Source organism: Babylonia areolata, chromosome 15, assembly GCF_041734735.1.
Source record: "Babylonia areolata isolate BAREFJ2019XMU chromosome 15, ASM4173473v1, whole genome shotgun sequence".
NCBI lineage: Eukaryota > Metazoa > Mollusca > Gastropoda > Neogastropoda > Buccinidae > Babylonia > Babylonia areolata.
This window is the reverse complement of record NC_134890.1, coordinates 13,719,992-13,727,491: the sequence shown is the minus strand read 5'-3', so window position 1 is coordinate 13,727,491 and position 7,500 is coordinate 13,719,992. Positions and strand designations below refer to the sequence as shown.

At 41.7% G+C, this 7,500-nt stretch overlaps 1 protein-coding gene across 1 annotated transcript in view; it reads left to right on the top strand.

Annotated features, from left to right (window-relative positions):
• Window positions 1-7,500, top strand: part of LOC143290113 (contactin-like) — a 52,711-nt gene that overhangs the window by 272 nt on the left and 44,939 nt on the right. The gene's annotated exons all lie outside the window — the stretch shown is intronic.

Genomic DNA, 7,500 nt, shown 5'->3' with positions numbered 1-7,500 from the left:
AATGCATTCACTGTGTCACTTATTTTACAGTCCTGTCTTTTACTTTATTCATTTAATGAACCAAAAAACTGACATTTTGTTAGTGTGCACTGCAGAACGAGCGTGTATTCATGGATGAGAATCACCATCCGTGAATCAACATGAAGTGAACAACTGAAAGGAACTGAGGTGGAAATGGCGAGAGACGAGAAGGAAGGGTTTGTGCAATATTACGTAGTAATCAGTACACGTATCTTACCACACACAAACGCCTGCACAAATGCAATACAACAACAACTCATACCTACACATATACATTATATGTATCAACTCGAGACGTCGCTAACCACGTTACGTTTCAACTGCGCTGCCAATCAACATGTGCTCTATCCTACGGCATATCCACGCGCCTTGCAGTCACGCAGTCAAACCTCCGTTACAAAATTAAAGTCGATCTATAACTAAAGGCTATTTGTGATACAATCAGGAGGTCAGAAAACCGAGAAGATTGGAGGATGCTGGTTGCCAGATCACCTGTGGCGCCCCAACGGTCCACAAGACTACGGGATAGGTGAGGTGAGGTGAGTACAACAGTAGTCACCACTGTTCACCTAATGGCGACATGATAGGACACTTGAGTTCCCCATCCCTCTGTCTTTCTTTCACGTCAGTAAAACGAAATCATTTGACGTGCACTCACACGACCGGCTCAGACAACTTGGAATCCATCAACACAACTTGGGGCAACAAGTGTGTGTGTATGTGTGTGTGTGTGTGTGTATGTGTGTGTGTGCGCGAGGGAGAGAGAGAGAGAGAGAGAGAGAGAGAGAGAGAGAGAGAGAGTGTGTGTGTGTGAGAGAGAGAGTGAGAGAGAGAGAGAGAGAGAGAGAGAGAGAGAGAGAGAGAGAGAACAAAAATAGGAACAATCAATGGAAACAACGATGATCCCAACCACTGAAGACGCATGCTTTTAAAATCAGTTCATACAATTAATCGTTTTCTTTGCTTCATTGTTAATTCATGGCAAATCAAATTACATTCAAATCATCCTCAGTGTCCAGTCTTACTGCGGCGAAGCAGTGTGAATACGCGCGCCTGCGTGTGTGTGTGTGTGTGTGTGTGTGTGTGTGTGTGTGTGTGAGAGAGAGAGAGAGAGAGAGACAGAGAGAGAGAGAGAAACAGAGACAGACAGACAGACACACACACACACACACACACACACACACACACACACACACAGAGTATGTGCCGCATGTGGACCGACTGAGCGCGTTGGGTTACGTTGCTGGTCAGGCACCTGCTTAGCAGAGGTGGTAAACCGAATATGGATTTGTCCGAACGCTGTGACGCCTCTTTGAATAACTGAACTGAGAACTGAACCGAACCAAAAAGTGACTGTCGAAAAACGCACGTATGAAGTGTTATTTTTTATTTTTAATAATTAAAAAAAAAATATATATATTTTTTTTGCGTTATAAACTATATATAAGGTCAAACTTTTCAGAGAGTTGCTTCTTGTTGCATTGAATACACAGCAGCGCCAAGTCCTTATTTACTCGCGACAGTGAGTGGTTAGTAGAGAGGCGCGTCACATGATCTTTGTTCTCGAAGTTGACTGGCTCTCCGAAATTTCTGTCGTGGAGTGCTGATCTTATTTTAAACTGAAGTAAACATATGAAATCAACTGAACCAAACCGGATGAAATTAAAAAAAAAGAAGAAAAAAGTATTAATCCACATGAAAATTCGTTTGCACAGAGGCTAGGTATGAATACATGCATGCATAATATGATCGGGCACACCTCTTCATTGACAGACAGAATCTGAGGTCCCCCCCCGCCCCCTTTTTCACTTGCTATATGAATGCTCCATAGTACGCCACCTACAGAGTGACCATGTATAATAGATGTGTCTGACTATCAGAACAGCAAATGAGGCAATTGCTGTCCCGACTATCTGGACTAAAATTTGATTATAGTGGAGAGTGTCTTGCCAAAGTTACGTCTCCACTCTCTCGGCCGAGAGGGGTCCAGGACAGTCGGCGTTGGGATGTTTTTTTTTGTTTTTTTTTTCTCTCAAGGCCTGACTAAGCGCGTTGGGTTACGCTGCTGGTCAGGCATCTGCTTGGCAGATGTGGTGTAGCGTATATGGATTTGTCCGAACGCAGTGACGCCTCCTTGAGCTACTCAGGAAACTGAAACTGAAACTGGTTCCCAAAGGCCAGCTAACCCTAAAAGCTGCACCGCTAAGAGCAAGTGCAGTTTTTGCCTCATAGTCTAGTCTTAGTCTTCAAAAATCGACTGAACTGAAAGTGAATACCCCACTGCAGTGGAGAAACAATTGATCACACAGCTCTCAACTTTGCTGTTGGCTTAACGTTATATAAGCATCTGTCAATCACTGACATAAGCCGAGCGTTGATCACAGCGTGATGTGTCCACAAATAACGTCAGCAGTTATTCAAGGCCTCTGAGGAGGAAGGCGACGGAATGGTAAGGACGCTTATCTGTCCAGACAGTGTCCATGAGGGTCACGACTCGATTCCCGCTCTCGCCCTTTCTCCAAAGTCTGACAGGAAAACCAAACTGAGCATCTGGTCATTATTTTGAGACGATAAACCGAGGTCCCGTGTGCAGCACGCATTTGGCGCTCTAAAAAAAAAAAAAAAAAAAGTACCCGTGGCAACAAAAGAGTTGTCCTTTGGATATATATATATATATATGTGTGTGTGTGTGTGTGTGTGTGTGTGTGTGTGTGCGCGCGCGCGTGTGTGTGTGGGCTATAAATTCACCACACCTCCGTTCAATACAAATACAGGAGAACAAGTGGTGAGAGAAACAAAATCAGAATGCCCCAGTCCCTAAAAAACAAAAGAAAAAGAAAAAAAAAAAAGAAAAGAAAGAAAAACAACAGCACAACAACAACAAGAAAACAAACAAAAAAACCACCAACAAGGACGAACAAACACAAACAATAACGTCAAAAACGAAACACGATTTGAACAGACAAACAACAGCAAAAACTGAAGGAAACAACAACAACAACAACAACAAGCAAGCAAGCACGAACACACGCGTACGCATGCACGCGAGCAAACATACACAATCACGTACACATACTCACACAGATTTACACAGACAAACAGAGATACACAGACACAGACACACAGACACAGACACACATACACACAACACACACACACACACACACACACACACACACACACACAGAGTAATTCCTCTACAAAGTTAGTTCTTACATAAAACGCACAGGCGTTATTGTTTTTTTCTCAAGTTAAACATAAGAATGGGCGTCTTTTTTGTTCTCGTTGTTGTTGCTTTCGTTGTTATTGTTGTTGTTGTTGTTGTTGTTGTTGTAATTAATCTGAGGCTGAAAATGAAAAATCTCTGAACAGGTGAAACGGATGGCATCAGGCTGCCTCCATCAGCTGTTTGTCTATGGTGATGCGATGATGTCAGCGCTGATGCGCGAGCAAGCAATAGTTATCGGAAGTTATTCGTGTCAAAAGTGTGCGGCGCGGGTCTGTCACGAGCAAATGGATGATCAGTCGGTGTGTGTGTGTGTGTGTGTGTGTGTGTGTGTGTGTTATTATAAACAAAGTAGGTTTTTATTGTTAATTTCTCTCTCCCCCCCCCCCCTTCCAACCCCCCACGTAATCATTCTGATGCGGAAAATGAAAGATTACTTAATGAGTAAAACCGATGGCATCAGGCTGTCCCCATCATCCGTTATGGATACATGTGTGTGATGATGTCAGCACTGACGCGCGAGCAGTGACTATGGGAAGATATTTGTGTCATAAGTGTGCGGGTCTATCACGAACAAATGGATGATAAATCGGTATTGTGTGTGTGTGTGTGTGTGTGTGTGTGTGTGTGTGTGTGTGTGTGTGTGTGTGTGTGTGTGTGTGTGTGTGTTTTATTGTTATTGTAAAGATACTGTTCTTTTTCGCTTTGTTGTCTTTTTAATTAATCTTGACGTTGTGATTTTAATGGAATTCTACACACACAAAAAATGTTTCGTTGACGTTGATGACTTACCCCCCTAGCCCCCCCCCCCCCCCCCACCTCGCCCCATCCCCCTCCCCCCGCTCCCCCCTCTCCAACCAAAGTGTTTGACACCTATTCCTCGTTTGCGCACTAACGTCACCGAGTCTCTCGTTTAGTCCACGAGTTTCACAACACGTCATTGACAGAGGCGATGATGTCAGCGCAGACGGTCTGGCTATGACTATGGTAAGGTGTTTGTGTCAAAAGTGCGAGTCTGCCATGAACAAAGGAGTACATCACTAGTGTGTGTGTGTGTGTGTGTGTGTGTGTGTGTGTGTGTGTGTGTGTGTGTGTGTGTGTGTGTGTGTGTGTGTGTGTGTGTCTTTGCTGTGGCTATATGTGAGTATGTATGTATGTGTCTGTGTGTGACATGTCTGTTATTGTAAGCATACTGTAATTTTGTTTTGATTTATCAACCTTGGCGTTTGTAAAATTATATGGCCTTCAACAACAACAACAACAACAACAAAAAAAAAAAAAAAAAAGGGGGGGGGGGGGGGGGGGGTGGGGGGGGGGGGGGGGGAGAAGAAAAAAGAAGAAGAGGTTTTGTTAATGACGTACGTCATTTTCCAGCTGACGGCTATTTTCTCTTTTCTCCGAGCCAACAAGTGTTTTCCTAGCTAATTAATGTTCCTTTTATTCATTGCACAAGAACGTCAGAGAGTTTCATTTTTCAAGTCCCACCCAACTTATTCTAAATGTCTTCTCCGGGCTTGTGATTTTTCTTCTTTCTTTATTTATCTTTTTATTAATGACTCATCGGGAGAACTCCAAATGCCATGTTGCCTAGCCTGAACCCAAGCCTGTACAGAAATAGAGCAGTTCAGGATATAATGTCAACGCAAAAAAAAACAACTGAATTATTCACCGTGACGCTGCCTATAAAGAAGAAGAAGAAGAAGAAGAAGAAGAAGAAGAAGAAGCACAAAAAAAAAAAAAAAAAAAAAAAAAAAATGTCGAAGTCTGTGTAAAGGAGGACGGGTATGTGGTTATCAGAGGGTGAAATCGATATTCTGATCAATGTGTATCAGTACAGTTCTGAAGGTGCTTAGCTTGATAAACACGAACAAGAGCACGCAAAAAAACACGAACGCAGGTACGCACGCACGCTGGCACACACACACACACACACACACACACACACACACACACACACACACACACACACACACACACACACACACGCCACACGTACATATGCAGAGACTGAGACAGACACACATACAGACGCAACACACACACACACACACACACATACACACACACACACATAATTATAAACACGTGCGCACACTACTGCTACTACCACTACCCCTCCTCCTCCTACTACTACTACACAACACCACCACCAAATAACCAGAATAAGAATAAGAACAACAACACCAAATAACCAGAATAAGAATAAGAACAACAACACCAAATAACCAGAATAACAATAAGAACACCACCACCAAATAACCAGAATAACAATAAGAACAACACCACCAAATAACCAGAATAACAATAAGAACAACAACGCCAAATAACCAGAATAACAATAAGAACAACAACACAAAAAAACCAGAACAACAATACGAACACCACCAAATAACCAGAAAAACAATAAGAACAACAACACAAAATAACCAGAATAACAATACGAACAACAACACCAAATAACCAGAATAAGAATAAGAACACCACCACCAAATAACCAGAATAAGAATAAGAACAACAACACTAAATAACCATAATAAGAATAAGAACACCACCACCAAATAACAGAATAACAATACGAACAACACCACCAAATAACCAGAGTAAATATAAGAACACCACCACCAAATAACCAGAATAAGAATAAGAACAACACCACCAAATAACCAGAATAAGAATAAGAACAACAACACCAAATAACCAGAATAAGAATGAGAACACCACCACCAAATAACCAGAATAAGAATAAGAACAACAACACCAAATAACCAGAATAAGAATAAGAACACCACCACCAAATAACCAGAATAAGAATAAGAACAACAACACAAAATAACCAGAATAACAACAAGAACACTACCACCAAATAACCAGAATAACAATACGAACACCGCCACCAAATAACCAGAATAACAATACGAACAATACCACCAAATAACCAGAATAACAATAAGAACACCACCACCAAATAACCAGAATAACAATAAGAACACCACCACCAAATAACCAGAATAAGAATAAGAACAACACCACCAAATAACCAGAATAACAATAAGAACACCACCACAAAATAACCAGAATAACAATACGAACAACACCACCAAATAATCAGAATAACAATAAGAACACCACCACCAAATAACCAGAATAACAATAAGAACAACAGCACAAAATAATCAGAATAACAATAAGAACAACACCACCAAATAACCAGAATAACAATAAGAACAACACCACCAAATAACCAGAATGACAATACGAACAATACCACCAAATAACCAGAATGACAATACGAACAACACCACCAAATAACCAGAATGACAATACGAACAATACCACCAAATAACCAGAATGACAATACGAACAACACCACCAAATAACCAGAATGACAATACGAACAATACCACCAAATAACCAGAATGACAATACGAACAACACCACCAAATAACCAGAATGACAATACGAACAATACCACCAAATAACCAGAATGACAATACGAACAACACCACCAAATAACCAGAATGACAATACGAACAATACCACCAAATAACCAGAATAACAATAAGAACAACACCACCAAATAACCAGAATAAGAATACGAACAACACCACCAAATAACCAGAATAACAATAAGAACAACAACACCAAACCAAAACCAAATCAACCAGAACCGAAACAAAACAGATTAACCACACACCGCTTCATCTCTCCATCATGAAACAACAAAAGCAGCTCCGGCAGTGAAAGCAGCAGTAGCAGCACCAGCAACAACAGCAACAGCAGCAGCAGTAGTAGCAACAAAGACAACACTTGCAGCAGTTGTTGCAACAACAGCAACAGCAGCAGCAGTAGTAGCAACAAAGACAACACTTGCAGCAGTTGTTGCATCAACAGCAACAGCAGCAGCAGTAGTAGCAACAAAGACAACACTTGCAGCAGTTGTTGCAACAACAGCAACAGCAGCAGCAGTAGTAGCAACAAAGACAACACTTGCAGCAGTTGTTGCAACAACAGCAACAGCAGCAGCAGTAGTAGCAACAAAGACAACACTTGCAGCAGTTGTTGCAACAACAGCAACAGCAGCAGCAGCAGCAGTAGTAGCAACAAAGACAACACTTGCAGCAGTTGTTGCAACAACAGCAACAGCAGCAGCAGTAGTAGCAACAAAGACAACACTTGCAGCAGTTGTTGCAACAACAGCAACAGCAGCAGCAGTAGTAGCAACAAAGACAACACTTGCAGCAGTTGTTGCAACA